The sequence below is a fragment of the Eptatretus burgeri genome, chromosome 9, assembly GCF_056783735.1.
Source record: "Eptatretus burgeri isolate ZD-2024b chromosome 9, Ebu_testis_v1, whole genome shotgun sequence".
Taxonomy (NCBI): domain Eukaryota; kingdom Metazoa; phylum Chordata; class Myxini; order Myxiniformes; family Myxinidae; genus Eptatretus; species Eptatretus burgeri.
Genome location: NC_140969.1, coordinates 14,663,083 through 14,676,284, shown reverse-complemented (window position 1 = coordinate 14,676,284; position 13,202 = coordinate 14,663,083). Strand labels below are relative to the sequence as shown.

Here is a 13,202-nt window from a genome sequence, read left to right as displayed (position 1 = left end):
ATAAATTGAAATTTTTTGACTCCGCCCCTTTTTGGCTCCACCCACACAAGCCCCCGCCCACACAAGCCCCGCCCACACAAACCCCACACAAACCCCACCACACACCCCCCCACAAGCTCCAATAAATTGAAATTTTTGACTCCGCCCCTTTTTGACTCCGCCCACACACGCCCCTCCCACCGAAGCCCCGCCCACACAAACCCCACACAAACCCCACACAAGCTCCACACAACCTCCACTCAAAAACTCCACACAAGCTCCACACACACAAACCCCACACAAGCTGCACCCATATTCATCATATTCACATAATTAGTGATTAGTTAATTAGTTCCCCACACACACAACATGTTTATTTAATTAAAAAATTATCCACCCATCCACACAAGCTCCAGTCATCCACCCATCCCCCATCTCTCCACCCATCCATTTATCCACATAAGCCTCATCCACATTCACCGCTCCCACACAAGCTCCACGCACATAAACCCCTGCCCATATAAACCCTGCCCACATAAACCCCTCCCACATAAGCCCTGCCTACACAAGCTCCACACAAAAACTCCACACACATAAACCCCTCCCACACAAGCTCCACCCACATAAACCCCCGCCCACACAAGCCCCACCCACACAAGCCCCACCCACACACACACACCCCGCCCACACAAGCCCCTCCCACACACACCCCACCCACACAAGCCCCCACCGAAGCCCCGCCCACACAAGCCCCGCCCACACAAGCCCCACCCCCTCATCCCCCTGTGCGCCCCCACCTTTGACCCACCACCTCCCTCATCCCACCCCCACCCTTCCCCACACACACACACATGGGGAGGGGAGGGATGGGATGAGGGGGTGATGGGTCATTGGGGAGCGCACCTACCCCCTCCCTCCCCCCAACCCCCCCCCCTTTACATCTCTTTTATTCTTTTCTTGTAATTCAGAATCAAGTAATTGTAAACAAAACAAATATAATTTATTAATATTGAAAATATTAAATATTCATTTGCGAGAATGTACAATCTTTCCCAGCAATCTTCTTCAGATGCCTTGTGATTTCGAAACTCAGACACCATATTCTGTTTTGAAACAAAAAGTGGATAATAATTAGGTTCTATAAAGATAATTACATGGTAATATGAATAAGCCTCGTTGACCACTGAATTAACACACCAGGAGCCTGTCATCCTTTCAAGGTCAATAAAATGAATTCCAGTGTACTGACAAAACCACGTCCAAACTAATGATGCAACCAACATAAGGCGACATTCTAAAGAGAGAGTGATATTAATAATAATTCAGAAATATTTACCTCCAGAAAATCATGTGTTGTACGAGTGATATTAATAATAATTCAGAAATATTTACCTCCAGAAAATCATGTGTTGTACAAGATTGCTTCAACAGCTGATGTTGTGCGATAGTGCTGAAAAAAAAAAAAAAAAATAAGTCAAGGGTATAGATGAAGAGACAGACAGGGAAAGCAACACACACACACACACACACGCACACACACACACATACACACACACATAGACACACACACACGTGCCTCACCATTGGTTTAATTCATTCGAGATCAGAGACCAGTCATTATAAATCATTGGCCTCTTCAATAAGAGCAGAGAGAGGTAGGTAGAAAGACAGACAGAGAGAGAGGCACACACACGTGTCTCACCATTGGTTTAATTCCTTCGAGATGAGAGGACGTGATAAGACTTCATGCCACTCATTGAAAATGTCTTTCAATTCTCTTCTAAAATCATTGATCTCTTCAATAAGAGTATTAATTTCATGAACCACGTCGTGATATGTGAACTCAATTTCTTCCAATGCCCTGTCAGGGAAAAAATATATATATATATCAGAATTATCATGATTTAATTAATAATCATTTGCTTCATCGTTCAAAGAGAAAAGCATACACAAACTTACCAACTCTGTAGTGGGCTGTTGGCTTCATCGGAAGAAATATCGTCCATGCCTCAGTTGTAAAAATGAAAATCCCGTCTGGCAGAAACTTTGTCTGGCGAACCGCTTATAAAGCAACGATGAGGAAATTGCTTAATCATTGGGTGTGGGCACAGGAAATGACAAGCTTCTCTTAATGATCTCATCTGGCCACCGCCCGAGTTGCAAATCGTTTTTGGACATAAACCACGCCATAAAAGTTTTGATTCAAATGTTTTCAGTTCGTGTTCTGAGATAAAATATAAACACGAGACCTTGTCTCACAGAATAGTTCCTATTTTTTCACAGCATGACAGTCCAAAACCACTTCCTCATTCACACAGCACGGCCGTGTCAAAAACACTTCCTCATTTTCACGGCATGAACTGAAAACATTTGAAACAAAACTTTTTTCTGGCATGGTTTATGTACAAAAATGATTTGCAACTCGGGCGGTGGCCAGATGAGATCATTAAGAGAAGTTTATCATTTCGTAATGGCACAAAAGGGGTATCTTAAAAAATATAAAGATTCAAATGTTTTGTTTTTCAATATTTTAGATGGGGATTATTGTGCAAAGAAAATTAAACTATTGAAGGAATTTGAGAATGAACAAATGTTTATAGGTTCAATGAGTGAGCTAAACAATATGCATTGGTTATTTGATAAAGAGTGTCCCGGGGCTTAGGCGTTTCAGATATTTCTTTCGAATCACCTTTAACAAATCTTTATCTTGTTGTATGGGTTATTTGAATAGAGAGCCCCTAGGTTAAAAGGGGAAATAAAAAAATGACCGTTTTTACAGCCATTTTTCCCTGCTGTGCAGGGGTTTGGCTTTTTCTTGAGGCAATGTTTTATGGCCGGATGCCCTTCCTGACACCAACCCTGGTCGCCTCTTACGACACACAGGGATATGGTACACCTATTCTAACCGGGGCATACACCGGGACCAGTACACTGGCACTCATTTCGCCGACCTCGGAAGGATGGCAGGCTGAGTCAACCCCCTGGTGTTAATTCAGCAGCCAACGGGATTTGAACTCAGGACCCTGGGATCCCAAGCCACCACCCTAACAACTAAGCCAACACCAGGCTCCAGGTTAAAAGGGGAGACAAATAAATATACCTTGGGCTAAAAAGGGGATTTATTTTTTCAGGGAAAAAAAAGAAAAATTTCATGGCTGAAAATCCCCCATTCATTTACATGGGGAAAAGTGAGCCAGAACCAGTATTCTTTCCCTACTCCTGAGGACCCAACAGTCCAAAAAAATCCCTGAGGATACAAAAGTCCCAAAAGTTTCCAGGACCCAAAACACCCAAAGACCTCGAAGATACTGTACTTTCCTGTCGACCGTTCAAATATGTTTTGAATGCACAACAAATAATCCGTGAGAATTCTCATGTTTTCAACGCACGCCATGTTAAGGTGTAGGAAGCACCTCAATACGGACTTCTCTGCTCTCTCACGGCATTCTAATTACAAAAGAAACTGGAAGGGCACTTGACAGAGTGCATGCCTCCGCCACATAATGCCTGATCCATGAGAACATATTGGGCCCAATACATATTTGAAATATCTTGCGATAGAAACACATGACAGAAGTGAATCGACATCATGATTTTTTCCGAATTTATTTCTTGAACATTTGAAGAACATTTGATCCATATCAATACATACGCTGGTGTTTCGTGGAATTGCCATTTGCAGATTTCAACGCTTTTACTCTTTCAAGCAAAGAACGAACGAGTTCGGAAATTTTCTCTTCTGGGATTTCCACCCAGGCCTCATGCAAAAGGTTTTGCGATTTTGCCAATGATGTTGGTTTCTGGACATTTTCTGCACGGCTCGATCCAATTTAGCCCAGAGGTGTTCAATGGGATTCACGTGAGGAGACTGACTGGGCCATGGAAGTCACTTGATCCCATTTCTGTCCTGCCATTCTTTGGTCTTTTTTGCAGTGTGGCAAGGAGCTCCATCTTCCATGAACAGTGTTGTTTTTGACTATCTGACCAGTGGAGAAGGCAGGGAGAAGTCCTTCCTCAAGGATAGAAGTGTGTTTCGTGGAGTTGATATTGCCTGCCCACTCCACAAGCTTTGACCGACCAGGACTCCAGATTGCTCCACACGCCATCACTGAAAAACCACTGTGTTTGACAGTTGGCTGCAATCGTTTCAAAGAGAACTCTTGACTGGGAAGTCTCCAGATCCACACGTGTCCACTGTCAGAAAACTGAGCAAATTGGGACTCATCTGAAAAAAATGAGTTTTCCAAAACTCCAAGGGTCTGTTGGCCACATCATCAGCCCACTTCTTTCTTTGAATGTTGACTGGTCGAAGAAGACATTTTCTCTGAGCTGCTCTCCCATAGTAGTCCATTTGATGAAGTTACTGCACAACAGTTCTTGAGCTAACTTGGAACTCCTCTGCAACATCTGCTGTCTTGAAACGGGGAGTTTTCTGAATGGATCCCTTGACAGCTCCAAGATACCTTTCTGGGTGCCCAGATCGACCAGAATGGGAAGCTGTGGATTCCTTGCCTTCGCTGGTGAATTGCACAATCACCTGATTATCTAACTCTGGCTGACTCCACCTTCCGATTGTCCAGCAATTCATCCTCTGAAAATCGTAAAGGTCTTGTGCTCTCTGGGTTTGAGGCACAGTTAATTTTCGCACATGATGCAGGATCTCGTTTCTGCAAATAAATCGTTGAATATCAGTCCAAATCACTCAGTAAAACTTGCTTTATACTGATTAAACCAGAGGGGGAGCACTCGGGAGAGTGCGAAACCTCTGCCACCAATACTACTCGGTCAGTCAAGTAAACCTTATATCTTCTTCATTTAATATGATGTCAACAGTGCTGACAGAGTTATCGTTCTTTTCTCCAAAATTTTTTTTTTTTTTTTGGGGGGGGGGGAGGATTGGAAATCACTTAAAACATGTAGAAATGCAAAAAAAAAAATATTTTTTTTTGGGGGGGATAATTTTTTTGGGGGGGTTGGAAATCATTTAAAACATGTACAAATGCAAAAAAAAATCTCTATTTTTTTGGGAGGGGGGGAGTGGGTTGGAAATCACTTAAAACATGTAGAAATGCAAAAAAAAAAATTCTTTCACAATTTTTTGGTGTGGGGGAGGGGTTGGAAATCACTTAAAATCTGTAGAAACGCAAAAAAAAAATTCTATTTTTTTTTGGGGGGGGTAATTTTTGGGGGGGGTTGGAAATCATTTAAAACATGTGGAAATGCAAAAAAAATTCTCTATTGTTTGGGGGGGGGGAACAATTTTTGGGGGCGGTTGGAAATCACTCAAAACATGTAGAAATGAAAAGAAAAAAATTTCTCAAACATTTTTTTTTGGGGGGGTTGGAAATCACTTAAAATATGAAGAAATGCAAAAAAAAAATTATTTTTCTCTAACAATTTTTTTTGGGGCGGGGGGGGGGTTGGAAATCACTGAAAACATGCAGAAATGCAAAAAAAAATTCTTGAACAATTTTTTTTGGCGGGGGGGCGTAACAATTTTTTTTGGGGTGGTTGGAAATCACCAAAAACATACAGAAATGCAAAAAATTTTTTTTTTTCTCAAACAATTTTTTTTGGGGGGGGGGACCAAGTCCAAAATTTAATGGCATGATCCTTGGACCATACCTAACCCCCCCCCCCACCAAGTTTCGTCGAAATCCATCGAGGAGTTTTTCCGTAATACTGTTCACAAACATACAAAAAATAAACCAGTGTCACCCGCAGGTTGACCCGTATCTTGCCAAAAGGTGACGACGTGTGACTTCTTAAAGGTCACACTGAGGTGAACAGAGCTGCTATCCACCAGGAGCGACTCCTTAAGGAATATCTGCTTACGAGAGATTCCGATGAGAATCGTTCTACAGAGTAACCATGAAAAATACGCTTTTGCCTCATAATGTCACCAAATGACGTCATAATGTCTCAAGCTTGACATATCTAGAAAGCACTCATCGAGGTGTTCAATTTGAGGTCCTACACGATATGGTTCCTAAAACTTGAAAAGTTGACCTTGGGGTCAAATATGTTTGACCTCAAGCGCTAACCATGAAGGTCAAGGCCAATCGCCACCAAAAATTAATCAACTGAGCGCCAGACCATGAACTATATTCCCATGAAGTTTGAAGACGATCCGATCAAAATTACTCAAAAAATAAGGGTTTCGTCGATTCCCCTGATTTGCGACAAAGTGACCTTGACCTTTGACCTTGACCTTCAAAATTGTATGCGCTGAAAGGGACCTCTATAGGCCTCTGATATGCGAAGTTACAAAAATTTCCAATGATTACTGTGCTCTGCAGAATTTTTTATACGTGATTACAGACAAACAAACAAACAAACAACAACATACAAGCTGACTAACATATCTTGCAAAAACTTCGTTTTGGCAAGATAACAAACAAGCAGTCATTGACTGGTACTTCGGAAATCGTCAACTTGACCTCTGACCTTCTCTAATAAAAGCTGTCTCTCGAGAAGGTCGCGACACAAACCAGAAGTTTCTACGATGATTCTGCACCAAACCATCAAAAATCGAATGTTTTAGATGTTTGACCTGACTGTGACCTTGACCTTTGACCGATTTTGACCAAAATCTAATCAGTGCTAGCCACGACCCTCCTGAATCACCTGGTGTAATTTGACATTGGTAGCTTCTTCCTTTCTCGAGTTATCATTTTTTGGATGTTTGACCTCACTGTGACTTTGACCTTTGACCGATTTTGACCAAAATCTAATCAGCACGAGCCATCACGCTCCTGAATCATGTGGTGTAATTTGACATTGGTAGCTTCTTCCGTTCTCGAGTTATCTGTACCAAACCATCAAAAATCGAATATTTGACCTCACTTTGACCTTGACCTTTGACCGATTTCGACCAAAATCTAATCAGCACGAGCCATCACCCTCCTGAATCACGTGGTGTAATTTGACATTGGTAGCTTCTTCCGTTCTCGAGTTATCTGTACCAAACCATCAAAAATCGAATATTAGACCTCACTTTGACCTTTGACCGATTTCGAACAAAATCGAACCAGCACGAGCCATCACCCTCCTGAATCACGTGGTGTAATTTGACATTGGTAGCTTCTTGCATTCTCGAGTTATCGTGCCTACAAACAAACAAACAAACAGAAACGGAAGTCATCAATATACTGACGAAATCTTTCGATTTTGGAAGTAACAAACAGAAAGGGGTGAAAACAGTAACCTCCGTCCATCTTCGAAGATGGCGGAGGTTAATGAATAGATTTAAGGTGTCTATTTACTTTTGTCATGTATCTGTGCAGGACTTTATTGTTTTTGACCCTATCCTTCAATCGTGAAGGATCATTTTAACAATGAAATAATTATCGTATCCAGATTCGGATTCGGATATTCATCAAAATCGAATAATTTCTTCCTTGCGACACACGAACCTGTCCACCAAGTTTCGTCCGAATTCGTCCACAACTTTCTGAGATATTGTGCTGTATATCATTTGTAGCCCAATCTCTCAATGTTGAAGAATTACTGAAAAAAAATCACATTCTGGTTCTGGATCTTCACCGAAATCGGACCAGTTAGTCCTTGTCATGTTCCGAACCTGTCCACAAAGTTTCATCCGAATCCGTCCCAAACATTTTGAGATATCCTTCACACAAACAGACAAACACACACAACGGGGTGAAAACACAACCTCCTTCACCTTCTGTGGTGGAAGTGATGATGAGATTTCAAAGATGACGGTGTCTCTCTTTTCCCCCGAAGGAGCCAAAACCAAAACGACCGGTTGGTTTAAAAAGAAATGATCTCGACATGATTTGAACACGCAACCTTCTGATCTGGAGTCAGACGCGCTACCATTGTGCCACGAGATCTTATCTGCAAGTGAACCCAATAATAAATTCTCCATACTTCAGTCAAGTTTCTTGGGTTCAACAGACGAATGAGGACAGTGATGAAACCTGCTGGTCGGACCCCCCTTTGTGAGGTCCCAATTTTCGTGGTGTGGTGATGTTTTGTAATTTGCACGAGTTGGTGTGTTTTCATTGTTTGAGTGTGTTGGAGTTTGAATATTTTGGAGTGGGAGTGGTTTGGATTCTTTGGGATGACTCAGCCGATGTTCAAACCGCTGATCTCCCAGACTCAGAGTGGACACTCCAACCGTTACAGCATCGAGTCTGGTTTAAAATAAAAATAAATAATTGATGCCAACTCATTCCACCATGACAGTGAGAGAACACGAAAGGTCGCTTGATGGAGAGGCAAGAGAGAAGGATTTCACACACAATGATACTGTGAAGGTCGTCACTGTAAATCTACTATCATTAGATGAGGTGTGTGTGTGTGTGTGTGTGTGTGTGTGTGTGTGTGTGTGTGTGTGTGTGTGTGTGTGTGTGTGTGTGTGTGTGTGTGTGTGTGTGTGTGTGTGTGTGTGTGTGTGGTCGACTTTTTGTCTCTTAATTATGTACATCTATTCATTAATTACGCACTTTTGGAATGTCCCTTTTGACCCTTTGTACTGTTGAGACCACTTCCAACTTTGAAAACCTTTTAAGACCCCCAAGACCATTAAGACCCCTTAAGACCCTGAAGTCCTGGAAGACCCAAAAATCTCAACAGTCCCTGAGGACCCAAAAGTCCAAAAAAATCCCTGAGCACACAAACGTCCCAAAAGTTTCCAGGACCCAAAACACCCAAAGACCTCGAAGATACTGTACATTCCTGTAGACCGTTCAATTTTTTTTTGAATGCATAACAAATAATGCGTGAGAATTCCCATGTTTTCAACGCACGCCATGATAAGGTGTAGAAAGCAACTCAATACGGACTTTTCTGCTCTCTCACGGCATTCTAATTACAAAAGAAACTGGAAGGGCACTCGGCAGAGTGCATGCCTCCACCACGTGATGCCTGATCCATGAGAACATATTGGGCCCAACACATATTTGAAATATCTTGCGATAGAGAGACATGACAGAAGTGAATCGACATCATGATTTTTTCCGAATTTATTTCTTGAACATTTGAAGAACATTTGATCCATATCAATACATACGCTGGTGTTTCGTGGAATTGCCATTTGCAGATTTCAACGCTTTTACTCTTTCAAGCAAAGAACGAACGAGTTCGGAAATTTTCTCTTCTGGGATTTCCACCCAGGCCTCATGCAAAAGGTTTTGCGATTTTGCCAATGATGTTGGTTTCCTGGACATTTTCTGCACAGCTCGATCCAATTTAGCCCAGAGGTGTTCAATGGGATTCACGTCAGTAGACTGACTGGGCCATGGAAGTCACTTGATCCCATTTCTGTCCTGCCTTTCTTTGGTCTTTTTTGCAGTGTGGCAAGGAGCTCCATCTTCCATCGACAGTGTTGTTTTTGACTATCTGGCCAGTGGAGAAGACAGGGAGAAGTCCTTCCTCAAGGATAGAAGTGTGTTTCGTGGAGTTGCTGTTGCACACCCACTCCACAAGCTCTGACCGACCAGTACTCCAGATTGCTCCACACGCCATCACTGAAAAACCACTGTGTTTGACAGTTGGCTGCAATCGGTTCAAAGAGAACTCTTGACAAGGAAGTCTCCAGATCCACACGTGTCCACTGTCAGAAAACTGAGCAAATTGGGACTCATCTGAAAAAAATGACAGTTTTGCAAAACTCCAAGGGTCTGTTGGTCACATCATCAGCCCACTTCGTTCTTTGAACATTGACTGGTCAAAGAAGACATTTTCTCTGAGCTGCTCTCCCATAGTAGTCCATTTGATGAAGTAACTGCACGACAGTTCTTGAGCTAACTTGGAACTCCTCTGCAACATCTGCTGTCTTGAAACGGGGAGTTTTCTCAACGGATCACTTGACAGCTCCAAGACACCTTTCTGAGGGCCCAGATCGACCAGAATGGGAAGCTGTGGATTCCTTGCATTCGCTGGTGAATTGCACAATCACCTGATTATCTGACTCTGGCTGACTCCACTTCCGATTGTCCAACAATTCATCCTCTGAAAATCGTAAAGGTCTTGTGCTCCGTGGGTTTGAGGCATAGTTAATTGTCGCACATGAACCAGGATCTCCTTTCTGCAAACAAATCGTTGAAGATCAGTCCAAATCACTCAGTAAAACTTGCTTTATACAGATTAAATGAATAGATTTAAGGTGTCTATTTACTTTTGTCATGTATCTGTTCAGGACTTTATAGTTTTTGACCCTTTCCCTCAATCGTGAAGGATCATTTTAACAATTAAATAATTATCGTATCCAGATTCGGATTCGGATATTCATCAAATTCGAATAATTTCTTCCTTGCGACACACCGAACCTGTCCACCAAGTTTCGTCCAAATTCGTCCACAACTTTCTGAGATATTGTGCTGTTTATCATTTTAGCCCGATCTCTCAATGGTGACTAATCACTGAAAAAAAAATCACCTTCTGGTTCCGGATCTTCACCGAAATCGAATCTGTTAGTCCTTGTCATATTCCAAACCTGTCCACAAAGTTTCTTCCGAATCCGTCCCATACTTTTTGAAATATCCTTCACACAAACAGACAAACACACACAAAGGGGTGAAAACACAACCTCCTTCAACTTCTGTGGTGGAAGCGATGACGAGGTTTCAAAGATGACGGTGTCTCTCTTTTCCAACCAAGGAGCCAAAACCGAAACTTCCCGTTGGTTTCAAAAGTAAATGACCTCGACGTGATTTGAACACACAACCTTCTGATCAGGAGTCAGACGCACTACCATTGTGCCATGAGATCTCATCGACAAGTGAACCCAATAATAAATTCTCCATACTTCAGTCAAGTTTCTTGGGTTCAACAGACGAATGAGGACAGTGATGATACCTGCTGTTCGGACCCCCATTTGTGAGGTCCCAATTTTCGTGGTGTGGTGATGTTTTGTAATTTGCACGAGTTGGTGTGTTTTGATTGTTTGAGTGTGTTGGAGTTTGAATATTGTGGAGTGGGAGTGTTTTGGAGTCTTTGGGATGACTCAGCCGATGTTCAAACCGCTGATCTCCCAGACTCAGAGTGGACACTCCAACCGTTACAGCATCGAGTCTGGTTTAAAATAAATAATTAATTGATGCCAACTCATTCCACCATGACAGTGAGAGAACACGAAAGCTCGCTTGATGGAGAGGCAAGAGAGAAGGATTTCACACACAATGATACTGTGAAGGTCATCACTGTAAATCTACGATCAATAGAAGAAGTGTGTGTGCGTGTGTGTATGAGTGTGTGTGTGTGTGTGTGTGTGTGTGTGTGTGTGTGTGTGTGTGTGTGTGTGGGGGGGGGCGACTTTTTGTCTATTAATTTTGTACATCGATTCATTAATTACGCACTTTTGGAATGTCCCTTTTGACCCTTTGTACTGTTGAGACCACTTCCAACTTTGAAAACCTTTTAAGACCCCCAAGACCATTAAGACCCTGAAATCCTGGAAGACCCAAAAATCTGAAAAGTCCCTGAAGACCCAACAGTCCAAAAAAATCCCTGAGGATACAAATGTCCCAAAAGTTTCCAGGACCCAAAACACCCAAAGACCTCGAAGATACTGTACATTCCTGTCGACCGTTCAAATATGTTTTGAATGCACAACAAATAATCCGTGAGAATTCTCATGTTTTAAACGCACGCCATGTTAAGGTGTAGGAAGCACCTCAATACGGACTTCTCTGCTCTCTCACGGCATTCTAATTACAAAAGAAACTGGAAGGGCACTCGGCAGAGTGCATGCCTCCGCCACGTAATGCCTGATCCATGAGAACATATTGGTCAGGTCAGGTCAGGTATGGGAGCATGTGCCAGAACAGCACGTCGCTGCGTCCACTTTCCGCCGGTACTCCAGGGGCCTCCGTCTGGCCATCCCCCAGGCAGATGCCAGGCCCATCCCCATCTCCTTGAGTTGATGGTCAACCTGTTGCAACCATGAGGCACGTGGTCGACCCACTGGCCTCCTCCACTCATGAGACTCCCTCGCTGAGAGAATCTGGTGAGCAGGATCAGAGTCAGGAAAACGAGCCACATGTCCATACAGCCGCAACTGACGCTCACGGACTATGCCGGTAACAAATCTCATCCGAGTCTCTCTCAGCAACCGCTCGTTGGACACAAAATCCGACCAGCGATAGCCAAGGATTCTCCGAAGAGACCTGGTACCAAAGGAATTAAGTCTCCATCTCAGATCCTTGGTCAGAGTCCAAGTCTCGCACCCATAGAGCAAGACTGGAAGTACCAAGGACCTGAAGACTCGGACTTTCGTCCTCCCGCACAGGTACCGGCAGCGCCACACCCCATGATCCAGTGAATCCATGACTCACCAGGCCCGACCCAGACGTCTATTGACCTCTGACTCGCAGCCAGCAGAGACATGAATATCACTGCCAAGGTAAGTGAATCTCTCCACGACCTCAACATCCTCACCACAAACAGACACAGACAGGACAGCAGCATCCAAGATGTCACCGAAAGCCTGGATCTTAGTTTTGACCCAAGAATCCCGAAATCCCAACGGCTCCGACTCCTCATTCAGCACCTCGAGGGCCCGCAAGAGGATGTCTAAAGTCTCCCCAAAGATGACTGCATCATCTGCAAAGTCAAGGTCCGAGATCTTGACATTCCCAAATGACGCACCGCAACTTGATCTCTCCGACATCCTCCCAAAAATCCAGTCCAGACAAGTGCTGAAAAGTGTGGGGGCAAGTACACATCCCTGACGAACTCCAGTAACAACTGGAAATAAGTCAGAGATGGTACCACCACACTTCACAGCACTCTCAGTACCAGAGTAGAGTTCAGACATCAGATCGATCAGTTTTGGTGGCACCACACGAAGACCAAGAATCCTCCAGAGGACATCCCGATTCACTGAATCGAACGCTTTACAGAGATCAACATAGGCTGCAAGCAGCCCCTGCTGAAACTCTCGTCTGCGTTCGGTGAGGACACGAAGTGCAAGGATACGGTCAATCGTTGACCTCTTTGGTGTAAAGCCTGACTGCTCTGGACGCTGGTGCTCAAGCAGATGGTGGCGAACCCTATCGAGAATTATCCGAGTGAAGACCTTGCCCGGCACTGAGAGCAGCGTCACCCCTCGGTAGTTGTTGCAGTCTTGGCGATCACCCTTCCCTTTCCAGAGAGGAACAACAAGGCCCCTCTTACAATCAGTTGGGATGATGCCTGTGTTCCAGGCAGAGCACAAAACTGCATGCAACGACACGAGTGCAGCATTTCCACCAGCC

General features: G+C 43.7%; 1 long non-coding RNA gene and 2 other non-coding genes across 3 annotated transcripts; all 3 read right to left on the bottom strand.

Moving 5' to 3' along the window:
• Window positions 1–910: 910 nt before the first annotated feature.
• On the bottom strand, window positions 911–2,281 carry LOC147019596 (uncharacterized). Its single transcript, XR_015061462.1, has 3 exons — window positions 1,682–2,281; window positions 1,372–1,429; window positions 911–1,082 (listed from the first exon to the last, which is right to left on the bottom strand). It is a non-coding gene; the product is annotated as an uncharacterized LOC147019596 (long non-coding RNA).
• A 5,482-nt stretch (window positions 2,282–7,763) lies between these two features.
• TRNAW-CCA (transfer RNA tryptophan (anticodon CCA)) lies at window positions 7,764–7,835 on the bottom strand. Its single transcript has one exon. It is a non-coding gene; the product is annotated as a tRNA-Trp (tRNA).
• Window positions 7,836–10,644: 2,809 nt separating this feature from the next.
• TRNAR-CCU (transfer RNA arginine (anticodon CCU)) lies at window positions 10,645–10,716 on the bottom strand. Its single transcript has one exon. It is a non-coding gene; the product is annotated as a tRNA-Arg (tRNA).
• Between the last annotated feature and the right edge of the window lie 2,486 nt (window positions 10,717–13,202).